Below are 24,724 nucleotides of genomic sequence, written 5' to 3' on the forward strand. Positions count from 1 at the left end.
CATGCCAAGCTAACTACAGGAATCAAGTAGATTTGTAATTATTTGCACTGCAGGAGAAGATGAGTGGCGACATGGACTTTGTTCCTTGGTCAACAACAAGCTTGCCCTCCATCAGGAACTAATGTAGCCTCCTTGAATGAGCAGGGGTAAAACTGAAGCCTTGACCAGCCTTCGGATGGAGGAAAGATGCATTTGGGATCTACCTAAACCCATTGAGAACGGTTGATGATTCTTCTCCTGGATAAAGAAAAGAAGACACTCTGCTTGAGCCTTACCCAAGGTTGGGGAGGAAGAGGAAGGCCCGTAGTTCAGGCAGGAGAACCTCTAGGTCCCAAAGGCTCCAGATTCTGAACCTTTTAAGGAAAGACCCTGACCACCATCATCATTCCCCGGGCTGTTGGACCAAAACTTCAACCTGGGGCCGAGTTTCATTGGTGTCCTGCACTTCATTGCTGTTGGAGCCCACCAAGGTTTTCTCCTTCGCTTCCATATGTCACCGCCATCTTCTGGTGCGCCTTGTTCTCCTCCCCTGAACCTGGACAAGGAAGAAGACCGTCCTCATCCATCTGAGCTAAGCAGAAACAGTTCCTTCTTCCCCTTGAGATGTTGTCCCAGCCTGCCACACACACACACAAACACACACAAAAATTTCCTGGAACACTCATTGCTGCCAAGAACCACCAGGGGGTGGTAGGCAACCATCACTTGCGTCCACACCACTTATTTCTCCCAATGAGAGATTCTCCCACTGCCCTAAAGGCTTCCAGGCGCATTATCGGTGATTAATTTTATATGAGAAGTACCAAATGCAGTTCTAGTTGGAGAAAACAGCATTTTTTCCCATCCCTCCATCCTCCTTTTTTCAGAATTGATTAATGACCCTGCCTGCTTCCCATCTGTCCGCTTCCTCCCACCAACCGTTTTGATTCACTTGAGTTTCTCTAAAGCATCTTCCTTGCAAGGGATGGCTGAGTTCAGAAAGCTAGAGATGGGGGGGGTTTCGGGGGGGGATGTTCTTAGCCATTCTGAGGATCTGCTCTGAGAGGCCCATAGAGTCTGTTGGGGTAGGCTTGCTCAGGAACAAAGTGCCTGACTCCAGTCCTGGGTCTCCAGAGACCACGGAGGAGAAGACCTTGGTCTTGAGAGCAGCTGGTGGTGCTGTGGCTGCTGATCAAGGCAAGTGTGAGCTGAACCAGGTTGGTTGACCAACTGTAGATGTCCTTCAAGAGCTTCCAAAATTCTCAGCCAGGAGCTTCAGTTCCAAGATCCCACCTTGCCTCCTGCAAAAGACTTCAGGCCATCAACCACCACCCCTCTCCCCAAAATGGAGACAGCCCCAAGAGAATCCTGCATGGCTGCCTCCTTTTTTTCCCTAGAGAAAAATAATATATTCGGCTCTAAATACACAGTTGAACCACACTGACTTTCACCAACACGAACACATCAGAAACCATAGTTCATAGAACTATCTTGAAAGCTTTTATAACAATTTGAAATCCCCATCCATGAATATTGTATAAATACCTTTACCCCATTAACATAATCTATTGCTTGCGTGATAAATAGAATAAAATGTTTTTTCTAAAAAAGAAACCTCAAGAGATTTCTGCATGGCAACCTTCTTTTCCTCTAGAGAAAAAATATATTCAGCTCCAAATGTACAACTGAAGCAACCCGATGGGTCATCAACAGTAACATGTCAGAAAACATCGTTAATATTTACAAACTCCCCCCCCCCATTATCTTTAAAGGCTGTAAACGATCTCAGTCATCATAGTATTAACCATCCCTAGCTGATATTGTATAAATAACACTGTCCCCAAATCATACATTACTTGCATCTTATAATACAGTAAAACAATTTTTTTAAAAAAAAATCACACACACACACACACACACTCAGAATAGGGAAAGCTCCCACGAGAATTCTGCAAGGCTGATTTTTATAGAGAGGAAAAAAACACAAAACCAAGGCTACCTTTTGGGAACATTTCCACATCTGGCACAGAAGCGGAGATGTGTAACGGAGTGCTCTCTCAGCATCTTTCCGCTCTGGAAACTTACCCTCCCACCCTCCTCTTTCATTTTCATTCATACAAGGCTGCAATTCTGCAGTGTCTGCTATATAGCCTCCCCCCCCCCCTTTTTTTATTAGTATTCCTGCCTGCAGAAAATCTGAGCTGATGCTTCCCTGCTTAAGCCAAACCCAGGAGGTGTTGAAATGGGGAAGATGCTGTAATTTCCCGCAAGGTCAACTCAAGGTTAAAAGAGGTAGCTGCTGTTTTGTGTCATTTTCCCCCTGCTTGCCTGCCGTTTCTCCTAGCCTGGGGGGGGCAGGGGGGGTGTTTCTAAATCTGACAGTCCAGGCTGGGCAGGGATGCTGGATTGGAGAAGTGGAGCTGTGTTAGTCTGCAGTTGGCAAAAAAGCAGGAAGGGTTTGGGAGCCTTTTTTCAGACTAACCAGGGCCAAAGTTTCACAAACTTCATCAGATGCAAATTTTACTGAAAGGGGCAAGCTTTTGGGAAGCACAGCTCTCTTCATCAGATGCAAATTTTATTAAAAAGGCGTAAATATGTATGAATTGTAATTCGTGTGATCGGATGCAATTTTTATTGAAAGGTGTAACCTTTGGGGAACCATAACTCACTTCGTCGGATGCAACTTTTATTAAAAGGTGTAACCTTTTGGAAAGCACAGCTCACTTCATCAGGTACATTTATTAAAAGTGTAAGATGGCTGAGGAATAAAGTTGCCAAGATTGAGAAGCCTTCTTAAGGCAGGGGTGGGGAACCACGGCCCTTTTATGACTTGTGGACTTCAACTCCCAGAATTCCTGAACTGGCCATGCTGGCTCAGGAATTCTGGGAGTTGAAGTCCACAAGTCATAAAGCGGTCATCGTTCCCCAGCTCTGGCTTAAGGGATGCCAATCTGTCTGACCGGTGGCCTGTGCTGGCCTTCCTGCTGCCTAGGCTCCACCATCCAGCATTTCCTACCTGTGTGCCCAGACCAACACACCTGGAAGGCACCTTTTGGGGAAAAGATGCTCTAGGGACCCCATTAACTGCAGGAACAGGATAAATGCTCAGATAGATTTCTTCAGTAAGCTTCAAAGTGCAATCTAAGAGAGAGGGGTGGTGGGGAGGAGACATTAACTTCATGGGACAAAATAGAAGCCTTGGTTCTCTCCCACCCACCCCCACCCACCCTTTCCCAGTGCCATTATTTTCTCTGTCTCCAAACAGTCCATTAAAAAAGACTCTTAATTAAGTAACGGCTGGCTGATTTACAGACATCCTTCTGTCTGCCTCGGAATTCCAAAGCTTAATAAGATATAAGCTTTGTCATTAGTGTGGTCCCTCTGCCTGTCTTCTCCTCCCTAACTTTGCTACCTCAGCATTTACAGAACATAAAATCTTTTAGTGTCCCAAAAGCAGGATGAACAAAATTGACCTGATTCATTCCTGGAAGTGTGTGTGTGTGGGGGGGGGGGGGGGGTGGAAATAAATCCAATCTATCATCTTTCCAAGCTGTGAGTGTTTAGACATTCCTTTTATTTTGTTTTGAGCCAATTCTTCCAATTAAGCAAGCGATGTGCGTAAGGCGTAGAAACGCTTGTCCTGTTCTGCATCAGGACATCTGATCTTGTATGTTCCTTTGGTACAATTTTCGCTAAAAGGGAGGATATGTCTTTCACTCCACATGGAGGCTTGACTTTTAAGACGTATTGCAAGGGTGCTGTGAAAATCAGGATGGGGGCATGATCGCTCACACTCCCTTGAATTCCTCGGAAGTGGGGTGTGTGAAAATGTGCAAGCTGCATTTTAAGCAATCCAAGAGATGTAATGCTTTGGGGAACCAAGACCTAGAACATAGAATGTGGAATAACAAGAGTTGGAAGGGACTTTGGAGGTCTTCTAGTCCAACCCCCTGCTTGAGTAGGAGGCCCTATGCAATTTGAGACATGTGGCTGTCCGATCTCTTCTTAAAAACCTCCAGTGCTGGAGCACCTACAACTTCCGGAGGCAAGTCCTTCCACTGGTTGACCCCCTCCTCTTTGTGGCAGCCCCTCAAATACTGGAACACTACTCTCCTGTCACCCTTAATCCTTCTTTTCTCTAGATTGTGGACATACCCAACTCCTGTAACCTTCGTATGTTTTAGCCTCAGTATGTAGATTCACCCTTGGCTTCTGTGGCTTGAAAGGAGAAGTTAAGGGTAAAAAAGGGCATTTTTAGATTTCCTTTCCCACCCCCCACTTCTCCTGAATCCAAGACAAGAGCCCTTGTTTCAACGTCATTGAGAGATTTAATTCAAGTTCTCCTCAGAGGAGATGACTTTCAACGACTTATTATTGATAGACAACGGCTGTCAGGTTTTTGACTCTGCTGCCAACTGTTGGGAGAGGAACGTACAACCTTGAAGTGTGGCTTTTCTGTGCGGTGATGAAATGACGTCAGTTCCATGGCATTTGCTTTTCAAAGGCCAGCCCCATCCCAATGTTTTTTGGAAGCAGTTCGGGAATCGTTCAGGACACGGCAAGCAGGCACTAGTCAAATGCTGCATTGTGGGACACAGCTAAGGAATTGTCCGCTCAGACACATAATTGGTCAACAACAGCCTAATTACGAAGGACCAAGAAGAAAGTCACACTCCCATCAACACTGACAAGGCAAGCCGAGAGCAAACCCCTCTTCCTTCTAGAACTGGTGATGTTACCTAATTGGGTAATGAAAACCACCCAGCTCAGAGAGCACCAAGGACCCCACAATCCTCCCCCCCTTCTCTTTGGGCCAATCACCAGGAGACAGTGAGTTCAAGTCCCGCCTTAGGCATGAAAACCGGCTGGGTGACTTTGGGCCAGTCCCTCTCTCTCAGCCCAGCCTACCTCACAGGATCGTTGTTGCAGGGAAAACAGAAAGCAGGAAGGCGCCTTAGGTAGGCCTGCCTCCTTGAGCTAAACGATAATCGAAGCAGGCTAAAAAAAATCAAGTCCATCAAATCAATAAGAAATGAAGCCTTTAACCACGCCTGTGCGAAATTATGCCACAAAGGTGGCAAGGAAAGTCATAAAATGGGACAAAACTCACACTTAACAAATGTCTCATTTAGTGACATAAATTCTGGTCTCAACTGTCATAAGTCGAGGAGTGTCTGCATTTGGTGATTAATCTACGTGCTCTTGAATGCTTGTCACTCACCCGCTACCTGGAGGTTTCCGGAACTCCATTACGGTTAAAGAGCAAATCGTGCAGGGCTGGTTCCGGCTAATGGCCTCCACGGAGATGCTGGCTAGACCAGGAGTGCAAAATATCTCATTTCAATATCAGTAGTAACTCAAAGAGGCCATTTATCCTCAGGATGTAAAAGGGAAAACTCGGGCATCCTCGGGACTGTAAATTATTTCAGACCCTTTTTGTGTTGACAGAGACTTTCGGCTGGACCCCCGGCTCTCCTGTTGATTAAGTTACCGAAGGAAGGAAGGAAGGCGATGAAGGTATTGATCTTATTTGAGTAAGATAATTTCTCCCGTTGCATCCTGTCCTCGCTTTTAATTTGCAGGCTCAAAGTGGAAAATGCTTTTGTGATAAAGTGTTGTGCTCCGCCGATGAAGGGAAAAGGCGACTTCCTCGCAAATATGTAATTAATGTATTGGTAGGCCTCACCTTATAATCTTTCATTTGACAGGTCCTCAGACACAAACCATCCTTCACAGCATTCCCCACGATCAGGTGGCCAAAAATTTGGGTGCTTGGCAACTGGTTTGCTTTTACAACATGTTGTGGGTTCTGCTATCACTTGATCTTGATTATGTTGCTGATTTGTGGCAAGAAACGTTGGATTTACTTAATGATTGTGATTTGCTTAACGACCACTGTAAAAAATTATAAAATTGGGGACAACTAAAATTACAATTGCAATAAATAAATAAATAAATTTAAGGCAAAAAATTCTGGTCCCAATTTTGGTTGCAAAATTGTCTTTACTTATCTTTTCATCCCTCTATAAGGACTAGAGCTTTAACTTTTGGAGAATAAAAACAGAACAGTTCAGCAAAGCTGCTCATATACAACATGGCACAAAAACATTAAGAACAATTTTGGGAGCCTGAATCGGGAAAGGCAGAGTTCGGTGACCTGGATCAAAGGGAAGAGCATCCACCTAAAACCTTCTTCAACAGAAGAACACCAACGTTTGAAAACATTCACAGAAGAAGCTCTAATGAAGGAAGCAAGTTGGATGATTTTTGAGGGATACTGACGACTCTTGAAGGGATGATCAGGAACTTGTAGCGCTGTTTTCCCGACACATTTTGTCTCTGGTTCCTTTAATAAAAACTCTGTGGGAAAAAGTGCTGCTCCTAGACTCCCAATTTGAGGCTACTCTAGAGCAGGGGTCTTCCAATGTGGCCCTTTTAGGACTTGTGGACTTCAACTTCCAGAATTCCTCAGCCAGGGCTGAGGAATTCTGGGAGTTGAAGTCCACAAGTCCTAAAAGGGCCACATTGGAAGACCCCTGCCCTAGACTAATAAAATCACGTGAAGGATTAGTACCGGTTTATAAATCTTTAGCAAAACCACAACTGGAATCTTGCATCCAGTTTTGGTCACCACATTACAAAAAAAGATGTTGGGACTTTGGAAAATGTGCAGAGAACTAGGATGATTAAAGGCCTGGAGACTAAAACATATGAAGAACCATTGCAGAAATTGAGTATGGCTAGTCTAATGACGAGAAGAACTAGGGGGGACTTGATAGGCGTGTTCCAGTTTTGAGGGGCTGCCACAAAGAAGAGGGGGCAACCTATTCTCCAAAGCACCAGAAGGCAAGATAAGAAACAACTGATGGGAACTGACCAAGGAGAGAAGCAACCTGGAATTAAGGAGAAACTTCCTAACAGTGAGAACAATTAACCAAAGGAACAGCTTGCCACCAGAAATCACGGGTGCTCCATCACTGGAGGTTTTCAAGAAGAGACTGGACAGCCACTTGTCTGGAATGGTATAATAAGGTCTCCTGCCTGAGGAGGGGGTTGCACTGCTAGAGGATCTCCAAGGTCCCTTCCAGCTCTATTCTGATTGATTGACTAACAGACCCCCCCCTCTAAAAATGACCAATTAAAGTGACTATTTTTTCCACTCCAGTTGCTTTAGCTGAAGGGGAGCTGCCCGAATGGAGCAAGAAGACACAGCGGGTGAGGGGTCCAGAATGCTTTTGCCCCACCCAGGGGGTCCCCAAAAGAACCCCAAGCCAAAGGAAACCCTCATTAAATTAAAAACCTCCCTCCTCCCTCTCCCGCTTGCCGGTCAACTCCTTCCATCCGGTGGGGGGGGGGCAAACAAACCAACAATGGCAGTCTGCACATGGCCCAACAAGCCGGATTTGCTAACAGCTGAAAGCGCTCGCTCCAGTCAGGGTCAGTCCCAGCCGGGGCACCCCCGAGTTCCCCCTCCCCAAAAGAAAAGCCTCCGCCAAACTCCAGCCGTTGCAGCTGGGGGGGGGACTCTCGGGGAAGGGGGGGTCCCGGGGGGCCTCCGCGGCGGGGGCAGGGCGGCGGCTGCAGGGGCTCCCCGAGGCAAGAGGCGCGCTCGGCCGGCGGCGGTTGCAAGCGGGCGCCCGCGGGCGCCGGCGGGGCGCCGCCTGGAGCTCTCGAGGGGGCGGGGCGGGGGGCGGAGCCAGCCGCCGAGCCCAGCTGCCCGCGGAGGTGCCAGCTGCGGCCGGGCAGCCGCGATGGAGGCGGGGAGGCGAAGCGGCGGCGGCGGCGGGGCTGCGGCGCGGGAGCCGCGGCCGCCCGGCTGGCTCAGCCCGGGGAGGAGGAGGCGGCGGCGGCGCTGCTAGCCGGGGAAGATGCCGCCGGCCGGGCGCCGCGAGGCGGGGGCGGCGGCGGCTCCGCGGGGGCTGCCGGCGGGCGGCGGAGGAGGCGGCGGCGCGCTCCCGCTCAGCCCGGCCGCCCTGTCCCGCCGCCTGGCCCGCCTGCGCCAGCTCCGCGCCCGCTCGCGGGTCCTGCTGGCGCTGGGCGCCTCGCAGATGGCGCTGGGCTGCCTGATCGTGGCCGTCAGCTTCGCCGCCCTGGCGCTCACCACCTCGGCCCGCGTCCGCCACTCCTGCCCCTTCTGGGCCGGCTTCTCGGTGAGCCGCGGGGGGGGGAGGGAGGGCTGGGCGGGGGGGGTGAGCCGCCCCCGGGACGCCGGCTGCCGGCGGGGCTGTCGCTCTGCGGGAGGAGAGGGGCTGCGCCTGGCCGAGCGGAGGGCAGCCGGAGACCCCAGGGATAGGCGCAGTCTATCGGAGGTGATCGATCGGCGGCCCGGAGCGACTCCCGCCAGCCTCCTTCCAGGGACCCCCGAGTGTCTGTGTCTCTCTGTGTGTGTGTTTTTACGCACCCAACGTCCCGCGATAGCCTGGCCGCTTTGTGCCTTGGAAGCTCTTTTAAAACAAGCCTTTTAAAACAAGCCGCTAGTCCTAAAAGAGGCGACCCGACGCCTTCAGAGAAGTTGCTTCTGCTCTCTTCACGCCGTTTTCTGGTTTTCTGGCAGCTCTGATTTTAATGTTGCCCTTTGCAGCCCTCCTGCCCCCTCCCCTTCTACCCCCCCAAGACAAAATGTACAGATCTGTTGAATCGGTTACAAGCCCCTGAAATCGTTCAGCGTCGTGGTTTAGATGGTGGTTTGTAAGCAGTTTCAAGGGGTGGTGGGTTTTTTTTCTGTGTTTTTGTTGGGATCGTGGTGGGTTTTCTGGATTTTTCCCTTCCGCTCGTTGTGGGACTTGCCTGGTTGGTTGTGTTGAGTGTGTGATGAGTCTCAGCTGTGGGGTTGTAAACCCTTTTAAGGGTTTGCCTGTGGTGCAAAGGCAATTGTTGGTGGGATAAACCATGGTTTAGCTAATGGTGTCATAAAAGTAGATAAACCTAACCAAGCACTGCAGCTGCAGTTGATCCATTGTCCTTTTTCCAAAATTGCACCTTATTTTAACATCTGTTGAATTCCTTGTGTTAGTATGAAAGTATTAAGACTGTGAGAGGACTTCCTTAGCAGTGAATCTTGGGTCAGTGGCATTTCCTCTTGCTCTGACACATTTCTGCACTTGTGTCCATCTAAAAATGAGCTTATTGGGGGTCAATGCAGGGTCCCCAGCGTGGAGTGTGATGCTGGACACGGGTATGAGAACAAGAGAAGGGGAGGGAAGTGAATAACAGAATAACAGAGTTGGGACCTTGGAGGTCTTCTAGTCCAACCCCCTGCTCAGGCAGGAAACCCTATACCATTTCAGACTAACGGTTGTCCAATCTCTTCTTAAAAACTGAAGGTATTGTGGAGTCACACAGAGGTTCTGGCAAGGTGGGCACAACTGGAGGGGTCCTGGCAGTTTCGTGGAAGGGGCAAGTCTTGAAGGACAGGGTCTTGATAGCCTTGTCCTGCAGAGGTGATCTGGGACGTGGCTTGGTTGAAGGTCCCTTCCTGCCTCTCTGGATGGAGTCCTCAAAGCAGGAAGGGTCGAAACAAGTCGGTAGCTCTTCTTTTAGGGTTCATGATGGATGTAAGTATTTTTCTCCTCCTTGGATGAGTCTTGTAGAGATACCTTTCCTCGCCATCTTCTTTGACAGTGGAGATCTTCAGTACCTGGCATGAAGTCTAGAAGCCTTGCCTGGCCCTTTGGGTATCTCAGAGGGCTTCAGGTCTCTTCTTATTGAATCGTAATTGGGTGAGTGAGTTATCAAAGCAGTCTGTGTTTTCCATGCGGCTCCTAAAAAATACCTCTAGGAGGGATGGCGCTATAGTGCTTTTGAACTGATGTCTTCAAGACTTCTGTAAAGGGATTTCCATTTCATCAAGGTCCACAGAAAGGTGCTTGTAGTGGAGGGACAGTAATTGGCCTGTAGGCTGCTGAGATCAAAAGGCGGAATTTGAATTCAACAGATGGAATGTCTAAGGAGGAATAAAACGACATGCAACAGATAGAAGTCCCTCTGTTTTTTTTTAACTTTGGATCAAAATCCAGCTGCCTTTGTCTTCATGAGCTTGGTGTCAACTCCTTTGTTCAGAAGCTATTCAATATTTCAGTTGGGCTCAGACTTTGTCTAGTAATTTAGGTTCTGCAGAGCTTGACTGATGATCATATTTAGCAAGATTTGCTAAAGATACATGGAGACCCTAAGTTAGGAATAGGCATCCTCTGGCCTTCCAGATGTTCCTGCACTGCAATTCTCAGCATCCCTCATCACTGACAGAGCGGGTCGGGGCATCTGGGAGCTCTAGCAAAGAATATCTGGATGGCCACCATATCTGCACCCTCTGAAGCAAACTAAATCATAAATTCACACACAGAGACCTTGATGAAACTCTGCAGATTTTTGCTGATTTTCTTTTTAAAAAAAAAAAAATACAACGGAAGCTCTTTTCCTTAAAATAAAGAAAGCCACCTACAATTTAACATTGTCCCAAGCTTCTCATTGAGATGGGCAGGGCTTTCCCTAGAATGCAAATCAAATGGAAGTTTGGGAATTTGCTGTCCCATCCTGGACATTTGTGATGGTTGGGGAGCTCATGGAAGTCAAGAAGACTTTGTGACTTGGAGATGATGAAGCGTTCCTTCTCTTCCAGATGTCTCCCCAGGCTTGGCTTGGAGGAGTAGAAGAGTCACAAAGAAGAATTGAAAAGATGCATGTGGACTCTGTGGATGGTGCACCACTTAAAGGCCAGTTAATGGGTGTGTTGGTCTAAAATCCAAGAGAGGAGCAAGTTATGCAACACCTTAACTTTATTTAATTTTTAGGCCAGCCCCACAGCTTCATCTCTCTTGTATGTAGGATGGCTGTTTAGCTGAGATTTTTATTTGCGGCAGAAGTTTGCCCAGTAGGATCCACGACAAAGAGAATAAGCTGCTTGATTCCAAGCTTCCTATTTTTTTTTGTCGCCTTCATTTTTCCCACTTTCTTTGACAGTTCTCCCATCCTCCCCCAGACCATATTTTCTCTCTTGGCCCAAACCCATGGGATGCAAGAATATAAAACCAGCTTAAGCGAAGAGACAAGCAATTGCTTTGGAGCTGGCTCAGTTATTTATGTCTTGGCATAGTAATGAGAGGACTGTGTGTAGGCTGGGATGGGGGGAGGGGGGAGGAAAACTGGGGCCACTTAAGCATCTCGGCCTTCATTTTTTGTGCAGGGGGGGAATGGCTTTAGGGAGGTGGATTTGCTTGCAAGATTAAGGCAATTGGTGCAAGATCGTTACTGGAATTTTGGCCCATGCAACTTAAATAGAACCATGCATTTAAAAAAAACCCCACTACGCCAATGGGAATTGTCATGATTTAAACAGGTCTGGGAGCTCCACTTTTGGATTATAGAATCCAGTTTTGGATTCTTTTGCTCCATTTAATCCAGTTTAACCTCAGTTTGCACGCACCGGCTGCAGAATGTTAAAAGGACGCAATCTGTAGATCTGCAGGGCGAGTTCCTGATAGCCCTTCACTCACTCACTTCTGTTCCACGTTTCTCCCCTTTCTCAGCCTTTTGGCAAAAGTGAAGAGCAAGAAGTAATTGCTTCTTTTTCCCCTTCTCACAAATGGGCTGGTATAAATTGGGAGTGCAGAGCTGCAGATCTGCTCACCTGCGAAACGGGGTGGGGTGGGGGCTATTCTGTCTGCCCTATTTTCTAGACGGATTCTCACAGGCAACTTCTGATCGGGCTAATTGCCCTCTAAGGAAAGAGCACCGGAGATTTAGGTCCAGTTCTTTGCAGAGTCTCCAAGAATACCAAGCCCTAAAAAAGCAGCATCAGCGTCTCCAAAACTGACCTCACCCTCTTGACCTCTTCAGAGCTGCTTCTTGCCGCTCAGGTGCTGAATTCATCCTAAAACATTCTACCCATCTGGCCGAAGACCAACCCAGGTCAGGCTGACGGGGTCGCCTTTATACAAATCAGATGGCAGTCTGGAGTCCTTTGAGTACAAGGGACTTAAGGGAGCCTTCATCGCATCGCTCGGCCATCATTGGAGGGATTAAAAAAAACCCTCCGTCTGCATCCTGCTATTTTGGCAGGACCATGGTGGGATGACTCCAAAAGGCATTATAAATCACAAAGGGGGAAATGACCAGAGTCACTTTTCTTTTTCAGGGGCTAAATTGCAAGTTGACAATGACTTGATAGCACACAATCAATCAATCAAAACAACACTGAGGTCTGTTTGTTTGCAGATTTAGGTCAGGGTCGGTACACCCCCTCCCTTCTCCAAAAAGGCTGATGATTCAAACCACTCCAAAAGAGCCAATAAAATAAAGCACGCATGGAAGCCTTTGAGATCAATCTCCAGCCCAGGGGTAGGCAAGCTTGGCTCTTTTATGACTCGTGGACTTCAACTCCCAGAATTCCTGAGCCAGCTTGAAGTCCACAAGTCATAAAAGAGCCAAGGTTGCCTACCCCTGTTCTAGTCACTGGAAATCGTATTTTTGCTTGTGAAAGTTAGGCCAATCTACTGGCTAAGCTGAGAGCAAGGACCTCGCAAATTAGCAAGTGCAACTGAGCTACAATTCTCGGAACATGCTGGCTAGGGAACTCTGGGAGTTGAAATCCGCTATTTTAAAGCACGCTGACTGAGAATTCTGGGAGTTGAAGTCCATACACCTTAAAGCATGCTGGCTAGGGAATTCTGGGAGTTGAAGTCCACCCATCTTTAAGTTGCTGGCATGGAGAAACATCTGTCTAGAGAGGTCAACATTTTCACAGAAGCGCCTGCTCCAGGATGTCTCCTCTTTGTGTTTCCCTTTAAAAGTTTTAAAATTAAGACCATCCTATTGTTTTCCTGACTGGGGTGTCTGCCAACGATTTAACAGTACTTCTGCAACGTGAGCTGCATGCCAATTTTTCTTTTTTCTCCCCCCCCTCTCCTTCAGCTGCATTGTTGCAGGGAGCTTTTGTGTAGAAAGATCAGGCTGAGAAAAAAATGAGGATTCCGGAGAGGGAGGTGGAAACCGTGAAGGAAAATTACACCTGTGACATATGGTGTGACCGACACTGACTTATAAACACACTGCCGGCAGCAGACAAGTCCTGCAGATTGAAAATAGGGAAGGGCAGCATGAAAGTCTAAACTAGAAATTAAAAAGGCAAGCATTGGCAGATCAGAGTTGGAAGGGGCCTTGGAGGTCTTCTAGTCCAACCCTCTGTTCAAGCAGGAGACCATTTCAGACAAATGGTCGTCCAATCCCTTCTTAAAAACATCCAATGTTGGATCACCCGCAACTTCTAGAGGCAAGAGGTTCCACTGATTAATTATTGTCACTGTCAGGAAATTTCTCCTTAATTCCAGGTTGCTTCTCTCCTTGGTTCGTTTCCATCTGTTGCTTCTTGTCCTGCCTTCAGGCACTTTGGAGAATAGCTTGACTCCCTTGTCTTCGGGGCAGCCCCTCAAATATTGGAAGTCTGCTATAATGTCATCCGTAGTCCTTCTCTTCATTAAGCTAGACATACCCAATTCCTGCAACCGTTCTTCATATATTTTATCCTCCACCTGCCTAATCAGTACCAGGGCTTCGGTGTAACTTGAAGGAAGTCACAGGCTTCCTCCCAACATCCTCAGTGGGTGGATAGACAGATCAGGGGCTGGAAAGGAACAAACAATTTCATTCGAATGAACAGTTCAGACCCAGCTGTGAGTAGTCCCCGACTTACAACCATAATTGGATCTGGCTGGGAAAGGAATCACATGATCCCAGGAAGTGCAACCCTGATTGCAAATCCAGCCTAGTTGCCAAGCGCCCAGCTTTTGATCAAGTGGCTACGGGGATGCTCCGACAGTCATAAGTGCGAGTCATTTTTGTCAGGTTGTAACGTTGAACGGTCAGAATTCCGAATTCCTCTGAAATTGAAATCACGCAGCCGTTTCAAGAGGCTGAATGTGCATCTTCTCTGCAAATGCCACTGCGTTCCTGCATATGTTTAGGGTGCCTTTTTCTATTTAAATAGATGCTGGTTGTAAATGCAGCTCGTTTTTCTTCCTCAAGAGCCCCCCCTTTTTTCCCTTTTGTCTTCTCAAGGAAAAAAATTTTTTTTTCTAATCTTCCTGAGAAGAAAAGGGTTCTCTTTCTATTGTTAGAGATTTATAATTAGCAAAGGCATTTTGGTACAATCTGACTGCGCTTGACTAATCAAGTAGCGGGCGGAGAGGGAGGTTCGGCCTAATTTGGAATGTTTAACAGAAGGTCCCTTGATGCCTCCTTAAAGACTTGAAAAAAGAAAAAAAAGAAAAGAAATCAGGTCTATTGTTATCCTGTAAACAGAAGCCCGCTCTTTGGAAGGAGGCGATGGGTCCATTGTTCAGATGAGCTGCAAAAAGAAAGGTGTTGAACGTAAAAAGAAGAAGAAAATGGATGGGCCTCCTGGGAAAAGCAGTGAAAAAAACGGTTTTCCTCCCAATCCGAAGCTTGTGCCATCATCACTTATTCTGGTGGGATTCTTTTTTTTTTTTTATTTATATACCGCCCTTCTCCCGAAGGACTCAGGGCGGTGAACAGGGCAAATATATAAAAAATACAAAAATACAAAAGTTAAAAAGGAATTAAATATATGCCCACTAAAAACAGTAAATACAAATATTAAAATAACAATAAGAAACCCCACCCATCCCCCATCAGGATTGGGAAGGACCAAGACTTTTAACTCCAAAGTTAGTTCTGACACTGTTGAGTTCTTTTGGTTCAATTCAAATTTGGAATGAAAATTCTCACGACGTCCAAACATGGTCCAAAAGCATTTACCTGGGAAGATGTGATTGAAGAGTCTGCTATGGAGGCACATCCAACTGGCAGATATGGTGCCAAGATGGAAGGATAATCAATTTGTGCATTGATTGACTGCTTCCTTACTTTGCCGCTGAACATATTTTGTGGAGGCCAATATGTCTCAAGACAGAAATTAAAAGAAGAAAACCCGAATAACTTCTAGTCCACCACCACCCCGGTCAGGCAGGAGATCCTATAACATGTCAGGCAAATGGTTGTCGAATCTCTTCTTGATAGCCTCCAGTGTTGGAGCACCCACAACTTCTGAAGGCAAAGCTGTTCCACTGGTTGTTTGTTCTCACTGTCAAGAAGTTTCTCCTTAGTTCTAGGTTGCTTCTCTGCTTGATCAGTTTCCACCCATTGATTCTTGTCCTGCCTTCAGGCGCTCTGGAGAATAGCTTGACTCCCTCTTCTTTGGGGCAGCCCCTGAGATATTGGGACACTGCTATCATGTCGCCCCCAGCCCTTCTCCTAGGCCAGACATGTCAAACACAAGGCCCGGGGGCCGGATCTGGCCCGCAAAGTGGTTTCATGCGGCCCGCGAAGCCATCCTGCAAACAGTGAGGGAACGGCCCCCACTGCCTTGGCCCTGGCCCAGAGACCCTCCTCCTGCCAGAGACCCTCAGATCTGTCCCACTCCTGCCCGGGCCCCCATAGGCACCCTCGATGCCAACCATGTAGAGCTGGCCACGCCCACCCAGTAGGCCATACGCACTCTAGCCACGCCCACCCAGTAGGCCACGCCCACCCAGGCCACACCCACCCGGCCCCTTGAGGGCAACCGCAGTGCTGATGCAGCCCTCCATGAAATTGAGTTTGACACCCCTGTCCTAGGCTAACATGTGGAACATATTGGACAATATATAACAACACAGACTCCTAGAATGGGAGTCGATGTTGTTATATATTGTTATTTTGGGGAGATGCCTGCAGGGACATAGTCAAGATAGGGGCTTCATCTCTAGCACCAACACCCTGCTCCTGTTTAAATGTGGGTCGCAGAGGCAACGCCTGGTGAAAAGCAGTGGGGGTTTGGTTCCACAGTTGCAGCTGTCAGTTGACTTCTTTTGACTCTGCTTCCATGGATGCCGCTGTCCCTCACTGATTTGCAAAGGCCTCCAAATCTTTTGAGGTCTTCCATCTTTTGATTCTGAAACATGGGTGGTCAGCCTTGGCTGGAAGATTGCCTGGAGCCCCGGCCTGAATTTAAAAAGCTGTCTGCTAGAGGTCACTTTAAAGGCCTGATAGAAACATACAGTCTTTTTTCTGAAGTACTTAGAGAGAGAGGGAGAGAAAAAAACTAGAACAAAGAAGAATTTGTCCCAGGTGCTCTGGAAATGCCAAACATCAATTTTCTTTGATTATAGCTTTCTGCTTCTCGCTGCCTTGTCAGGAGGACTGCAGGGTGTCAGTCATATTGGCCCTGATGAAACAGTGCATGACACAAGATGCTGAATATTTGGGCGGCAGTGGCTGTGTTTCAGCTACACCCCACCGTTCTTCTTCAACCACCTGCTCTACAGGTGTCCTCCTAAGGAAGTCTTGGGCTTGATCCCTTAGTCCTTCTTCTGAAGTGCAACCTGCTCAAATACCACCTTGTTCCTCTTCTTGCTGTATGACTTTGATGTATTCTTCTATTTTCACTGTAAGCTCCATGAAGTTGGCCAGTTTTCCTGTATTATCTGTGACGAGAAAACTACATGACATACATCAGGAGCCACCAAGGTCCTGCCAACTCAAAGGAGATGTTACCTTCTTAAGGAATAAGATAAAGAGCTCCGTGAATTGTCAAGTCTCTTGGCCATCTTCCTTTGCTTCAGGTGTTTGCTACCTGAAGATGACGTCTTTCTGGGTGGACATGCAAACCTACATCAGGTTAGGCCTCTCATTGCAGCCAAAAAGCTGGTCAGGATGTGATCTGAGCATCTGCTAATTCCCATCCCCTTTCTGATTTGTTTCAGCGGTCTTTCTGTGGGCATCCGGAACAAGCCACGATGACATCGCATCCATCCTGATCTCATTGCATCAATAACACAGCTTATGGAATTAGCAGGGTGGCCTCATGATACCTGCCCCTCCCCTCTCCTCCACTGTCCACGCTTTCTTGGAAATGCTACAGTTGATGTGTCATTTTGCATAACTCTATGGAAGAGGGTGCCTTCAACTGATACATCAGTTGCTTTCATGATCCAGCAATGGGGCTTTTCCTTCTTCTGAATCCACTGGGATTAACAACAGGACTCCACATCCTGTTAAAGGGCACACCCCCATGCCCACACCCCCTTCCCGCCTCACCCTTTTCTTCTGCCTTCCACTCTGCAGGGGGGGGGGCTCTGGTTGCCAGGTGAGGTCTCCCTTCTCCTTCCCCGGTGTCTGAGGAGGGTGTTTGTAATGGCCTCCAGCATCTTGAGAGCCTCTGTTGATTTGGTTGTCTGTTTTAATGTGCAGTGACGGTCCAGTGGCAGGCAACCCAAAGCTTGACCCCCAACCTCTTCCGCTGAAAAGACCCGCCTGCAAATGATAACGGACAGCACAGAGATGGATGAATCGATTCCTTTGACTGCAGATTAAGAGTGCAGTTATCCTCGGAGAGAGCTCAGCTCCTGGCACCTTCCCCTGCCCTTGCTGGGATGGCTTTTCAGAGTAGTCTGTTAGTCCTTGGGCGACTGGTTCTCTCCCATCCGCCCGCTGACCTAGGCCCACCCTGCTTAGCTTTTTAAGGTGAGCTGGATGCTCTCACCTGTTGCAAAACTACCACCGTAAACCAGTTAATCAAATCAAATTCTAGCTAGGTAAGAGGCCCAGGGGCTTCCTGCTTATTTCTTAGCCCACCAACCCTTTTTTTTTTATCGTAGGCTGCCTAATCATTATGCATGACAAAGCCGTGTCTTAAATAGCAGTCATCGGGGATAAAGAATCAGATGAGATGGGACAAGACAGATGGAGCTGTGATTGTGGCACTTTGGGTGAAGGAGGCCCTCTTGAAAAATGCCAGTTGTGCGTCTTCTCTGAAGTGACTCGTGATTACAAAGAAAAATGAGGTTTTTTTTAAAAAAAATCCTCTCTGTTCTCTTCTGTTCCTGCCCTGCATGCAGGTCTTTAAAAAAAGCATATTAATAATAAACAGGTCTTTTTATTTCCTCCCTTGCTGGGTATATGTTCAAACTGCTACCCATCTGCCTTCTTCCTTTCTTCTCCAGCAGCGTGGTGGTTTTTGGTTGCGTTCCAGGCGTCGAGCTTCTCTGGGCCTGTCGCAAAGCGATGGGGCCTCTTCGGGCTTCTCTTTAAAGCTGCTTCAAAATAAAGTGGAGCTTTTTGGAGAGGATGGACTTCAGTCTTCCATGTAAGGCTGAAAGAGGAGTGGTTAGCTAGGAGGAGGAGGAGGAGGAGGAGAGATGGATGGATGGAAGGAAGGAAGGAGAAGGAAAGGGAAAGGAAGGAAAGAGGGAAGAGAAGGAAGAAAGGAGGGAGCGAGGGATGAAGGAAAGAGGAGGAGAGGAAGAAAGAGAGAAAGAAGGAAGGAAAGGAAGGAGGAGAAGGAAAAGGAGCAGGAGAAGGAAGGGAAAGGAGGAGGGCAACGGTGACTATTCCTCTTCCTCCTCCTCCTCCTCCTCCTCCCAACTTTCCAACCCAAAGTAGCACCCAAGGATTTCTGATTGGTTTCCCACTCTAGTATTAAGTAGATTTGAGATGCTTAATTTCCAGGTTCAAAGTCAGCCAGAGGCGGTGAACGATTCTTTGCAAACAAGCTTTGTCTCCCAAGTTCTACAGAAGGGGGTGTGTGTGTGTGTGTGTGTGTGTGTGTGTGTGTGTGTGTGTACGATTTTCCACCAGAAATTCTGGAGCCGAAATTCTGAAGATCCCTTGGCTGCAGCCTCGGTGCACACGGAGGACGCCTGGTTGGGGAACCTGCTTTGAGCAAATGAATCCACTTCTTGATTTGATTGCACTTCTTAGCTGACGGTCTTTGAAATGGCAAACAAATGAGAAGGCAGGGATAATGTCAAATATTCAAATCTTAAGCACCACAGTCTGCATTTCTTTTCCTGAGCTAACTTTTTTGACAAATATTTGCTATGTTTTGAATACAGCCTATTTGGAATTATCATGGTTAATAAGTGTTCTTGTCAGTTTTTCAAGTGTTCCCCCACCACTTAGACCCGCTTGACATTTTGACAAGGCATCTAGGAAAAATAAAGGGATTTTGTTTGATTGTTCAAGCTACAAAGTACACAGTGAGAAGGGCTTTCATGGGTTATTAGCTAAACTCCTGCGAATCTTGGGGCTGATCTACTACCAGTCTTGGTGATGAAGAGAAGGCTTTGGTAAAGACAGCAGAGAGGACAGGGAAGGCAATTTTGCATGGCTGCATCCAGTTTTGGTCACCACAATATAAAAAAGATGTTGAGACTCTAGAAAGAGAGCAGAGAAGAGCAGCAAAGATGATCAGGGAGCCGGAGGCAAAAACATCTGAAGAACGGTTGCAGGAATTGGGTATGGCTAGTCTAGAGGAAAGGAGGACTGGACTAGACTTGGGTGGACGTGATAGCAGTCTTCCAGTATTTGAGGGGCTGCCACACAGAAGAGGGGGTCCACCTATTCTCCAAAGGACCCGAAGAAGGATAGAAACTAATCAAGGAGAGAAGCAACCTAGAACTTAAGGAGAAATTTCCTGACAGAGCAATTAACCAGTGGAACTGCTTGCCTCCAGAAGTTGTGGGTGCTCCATCCCACAACTGAGGTTTTTTAGAAGCAGTTGGACAACTTTTATCTGAAATGGCATAAAGTCTCCTGCTTGAGCAGGGGATTGGACTAGAAGACCTCCAAGGTCCCTTCCTACTCTGTTATTCTATAACAATGACTGGATGCTTCAAAGTTACTGGCACGAACCCGTGTTGCTTATGGTTGGGCCTCACATCCAAAGCACAAGAGATTTTAGCACAAACAGGAGACACGACTGCAAAGATGAAACCACATCCAGTGTATTTTTCACTTGAGTTCCTCTCCTAATGGCTCTCACATACACTAAACATGTGGCCAGTAAATCTGCAGCTGAGTGTTTCCAATGTTGTCGACCCCTTTTCTCCAAACATGGCAGCTGGGGAAATCTGGGAGTTGAAGTCCACAAGCCCTGAAGCTGCCAAGTTTGGAGATCCCTGATCTAAGTGACGGGAGATCCAATCCAACCTTATTGGAAGGGAGAAGATAGATGCTGCTAGGCTGAAAAAAAGATCCCTTTCCTGCAATTGCCGTGACATAAAGGCTCCAAACTCTCTGTGTGCATGATAGAGCCCTGTAAAATTCAGAATGCACATCTTTTTCTCCCGAGAGAAAGCAAGGTGGTTCTGTGTCTTAACAATGAGCTAGCCAAAATGCTTCTGCTCTTGAGAAACCATTGTAACCAACCAAAAATGGTTCCCCAGAAAAATGGTTTTTTCCCCTTTTTTGCTAACCTTGATGTAATTTAGAATTACTGCAAAAAGGACACAGTTTCAGCCAGGAAGAATCAGGATCTGGAATCCATATCAATGCAGGGAATGGACCAGCTTGGTGAGCCATTTGTGGCAAATGACATTTTTTAAGTAAGCTGCAAAGCTCTCTTGAACGACATTACATTTTGCAATGTGGCTTGTGCTTGGATCAATAAAATAATCCAAAGGGATTAGATGCAGCCCAAATGTCGATAATAATAAAAAAATCTGTATTATGTCTGGGGTTGGAGACATCCGTGTCTTGGACTTAAGGACGGGATTACCTTGGTTATGAAATAGGATCCGCAGCACGAAAGTATTGGCTGTTTTGCTCCTTATTGATTTCGGCAGACCTTTGCCTCTCTCTCTCTCAAAGTACATCCATTGATTCAGAACACGGGAGCCAATTTTCAGGGGTCTTTCTCCCCCCCCCCAATTCCTTCCAAAAAAAAGATTCTGCTGAGTCACACCACCACGCCTTCTTAGAGACGGATGGTTTGGAAAAATCAAAAAAACCAAACCAACTCTTCTCTTGCTTTACCTTTACAAACCTTCACTCTGCTGAGAATGATGGGTGTGGCTTCCTTTATTGGGGAGCATGGTTGGAGCCTTTGCGACCAAGCCTTGGTCATATCTGCAAGATGGAGATGCACTTTATAAGATGCATACAGTGTGTGTGTAGAGAGAGAAATGTATATTTTGAGAATAGATGGGACAGAGAGAGAGAGATGGAAAATTTGAGGATTGCAAGAGAGACAGACAAGATAAGATACAGAAGGATAGGCAGGTAGGCAGGCAGGCAGACAGATGAGAGAGGGAGAGGGAGAGGGAGAAAGAAAGAAATCCAGGGGAGGAGGGAGGGAGGGAAAGAGGGAGAAAAACAGATAGACGCACATATCCCCCAAAAGCTGATACAATGCAAAGGCTGCAAGCACATGTCACAAACATAAAAACAGGCCACAAAGTCTCAATTGCATGTCATGACTGCCCTCCCCACTCTACAGAGACCCTCCCAAGCAAGCTTGGCATTCATTTTTGTCTCCCTCCTGTTACGCAATCTGCCCAAGAAAGTAGTCTATCCTTCTTCCATCGTGAAGGATAGACTGTCCTTTGCTCAGCGAAGCCCAACCTCGGCATCTCAGTCTGTGCACAGACGCAAGAAAGGGCCTCGGGGCCTCCATCCACGGCCACCCCCTTCTGAGGTTCATCAGCCTGATTAGGCCATCTGCTCTGGGTTAGAAGGCTTCTCTCATCCCTCAGTCTAAATTCTGAGAAGTGCTGAATTTCACAATTTGCAAATGCCGATCACCTCCTCCTCCTCCTCCTCCTCCCAAGTGATTTTGCTCCAAGAGCAGATCAGGTAATGGTGCAGAACAGCTCTGGACAACTCTGCTGCCAGAAATGGAGAATTTAGCCGATAAAACAAAATACAGAATAAAATTGCTGCACCGTGGAAATTGGAGGTAAAGGTGTAAATAGGTCACCAGTGGGGTCTGTCTTACAGGTTCTGCTCCTGTGGGCACTTTGAGGGAGTTTGTGTGTCCCTGTTTCTTTCAGTGCGAAACAGGAAGGGCTTAATGCGCCTCTTGGCTGTTCAATGTTTCCTGAATGAGCTTCTTCCCGCTTTAGACGGATATTAAAAACAGGCTGAGAAGTGGAGTTAATGCCACTCCAGTGGGTGGTAGAGTATGTGGGAGTGTGTGTGCATGTGTGTGCGCATATGGCATTGTGCTGAAAAATCAGCTTTTGGATCGATGAAATGTTTTATCACAGCACAGGAAATCCTCGGCTTACGACCGCAATCAGGACCAGAGCTTCCGTTGCTAAGCAAGGTGGCTGTTAAGGCAGCTGCTCCTGATTTTACAACCTTTTACGCCACGGTGGTTAAAGGAATCTGCCTTTGCTTGTTGGAAGCTGGCTGGGAAGGTTGCAGATGGGGATCACGTGCCCACCACCATGAGGTTGCAACAACCATCATAAATACGAGTCAATTGCCGAGCACCCAGATTCCGACCTCATGACAGAAGGGATGCTGCAATGGTGTATAAATACAAGGTCCGGTTGTAATTCACTTTTTTCAGTGCTGTAGCTTTGAACAGTCGCTAAACGAATGGCTGTAAGTCAAGGACTTACCTGTATCTTGCTGATAACTGGAGGTGGTTGGGATGTCCCGGCAAAGCCTGACACCGTCCCCCATTTCAGAGTTGTCCCCGTTTCAGATGCTGGCCACAGCCTGGCCTCTTCCTGGTTCAAAGGCCCAGCCCTGGTTGCACAGAAACCCGTTTGGAGGAGATGAGGTGGGGTCTGCAGCAAAGGCATTGTTGGGGGTGGTCCCAAGAATCAAAGCAATGGGTGTGACTTTGCATTCGAAGACCTGCCCCCTATTTTGTGGCCATGACAGATGCAGAAAGATCCAGTTGCATTTTTCACTGTGGGGGGCTTCTCTCGAACTCTAAGCTTGTGGAGGGGACTACTAGAACATTTGCTGTTCCCCCACCCCACCCCAATTTATTGCCCAAAGAACCTGCTTAATTTTTCCTGGTTCACTTGACTGATTAACCACAGATTAAGGAGATTTGTGACAACTTGTGGCTTCACTGGGAGCCCCCCCCACCCCCACCATTTGAGATTAACCACTGGGCCGTTCTGCCTTCGGTAGAAAGCGCCTTTGTGGTGCATTGACTTCGACCCCCAGCAGAACTGGCATTTAACTTTCAATCCTTCCCCCTTTTCCTTTCCTTTCTTTCTTTCTTTATTTAGAAGATGGTAGAGAAATGGCTGCAGGCCCTGAAAAGATGGGAGAGAATCACCAGGGGTGGCTTTGTTGAACTGCTTATGCCGAGTGAAAAGGAGGTTTTATGTGGGGCTCTGGTTAAGTGGGGCCTCTGGGGGGTTTCAGTGCAGCCTGGATTTTTCAGAAACTGAACTTCAGACAAAAACGAACGTCAAAGTCTGAAGTTACTGAACAGGGCAGGAGAATAGAAGAGACCGCCTGGAATAATCTGCAAGCAAATCCCACTCTTGCTTTTTGAAGGACGGTTTCGTTTGCCTCTTCTTCTTTTTGTTTGTATGGAAATAACGAAGCTTTCTGGGTTTTTTTGTTCTTTGTTTTTTTTAAAATGGATTTACGTGCCAAATGTTTATGCCGTCCACTTGTGCAGAGTGTGTTTGGTAAAAGAAATCAACTTACGAAGAAGAGTTTAGAGCGGACTCTAGAGAGAAGGAAGGAAGGATGAATCTGCCAAAGGAAGACTTGGAGAAGAGATTGCACACAGTTCTGAGAAAGAGGAAAGTAGGAAGGAAAACATTACATATCTGGGTTGAGGACCTTTCAACATCTCCCAGATATCCCTTTTTGAGAACAGCCACAGAGAATAGAACAGTATAAGAAAGCAACAAACACACGAAGGAGACAAATTGTAAACTAGATCCTTAGAACCAACAATAATAATCGAAAACCTCACCTTTTCAGCCCTTTAGGCTGAGCTGAAAGTCCATCTAGGATCCTATCCTGTTTCTGTCCTCCAGATGTGGATAAGAGGTCTCAGCCAGCCTTGATCTCAGGCAAAAGGAAATGGAAGCACCTTGGATAGACCTTAAAAAGCATCTTTGAACTTCCAACCAGGAAAGACCCCACTGTGTTGGGAAAGAGATGGTCCTCAGAGCTCTCCAATTTTTCTAGCTATATGTCTGTGGAGATTCTCAGTCATCCCAGGTCTTGGTTGACTCAGAACTGAAGGAGCTTCTTGGATGAGAAGCGAAACGTCTTCAAGGAGAAACCAAGAAAGTCCAGCCACCTCTTGAAAAAACACCTTTGGGACAATCTTTGTAGCTCTTTGGACTTTCCTTGGCATGGCAAAATGGTTTCCTGTCTCTGCACAGATTCAGCTGCTTTGGGTTTACAACCACCCGGAGGGGAAGCAGAGAAGTGATGAGGGTGTTAAGGCATGATCCATGCTGCAGACAGCTAATGGGCACTGGGGGGTGTAAGAAGGGCTTGGGCAATTCCCACTGTCCTGCATGCAGTGAGTGTCCAAGCACTTCCAGCCTCTGCATCTGTTTCCATGGCAATTAGGATGAGATTAGTCTCCCCATCGGCAGTGGGTAAATGAGAGAAGATGGAAGGAAAAGCGAGCTGTTTCTTTGCTAGGATGAATGGAGACCAAAACCGCACATGCCAACATCAATCCAATTTTTGCAGAGCAATTGCGACCCGCTGGGCTCCGATTGCGAAATGCATTTTGTCTCTCCGCATTTCTTCAAGTCGGAAGTCTGTCCTAAAATTGAAACCACGGAGGGCCTTTTCAGGTCTAGAGTTGGCAGAAATCCCTTCCCCCTGCCCCCCAAAAGGTCTTAAATAAAGAATCTGGGTTCGCAGTTTGACTTAACACGAGGTGTGGATGTGCCGGCTGGGGAACTCTGAGAGGTGAAGTGTACAAGTCTTAATGCTGCCAAGGTTGGACACCCCTATTCTAAAC

The sequence above is a fragment of the Vipera berus genome (assembly GCF_964194415.1).
Source record: "Vipera berus genome assembly, chromosome: 12".
NCBI classification, from domain to species: Eukaryota; Metazoa; Chordata; class Lepidosauria; order Squamata; family Viperidae; genus Vipera; species Vipera berus.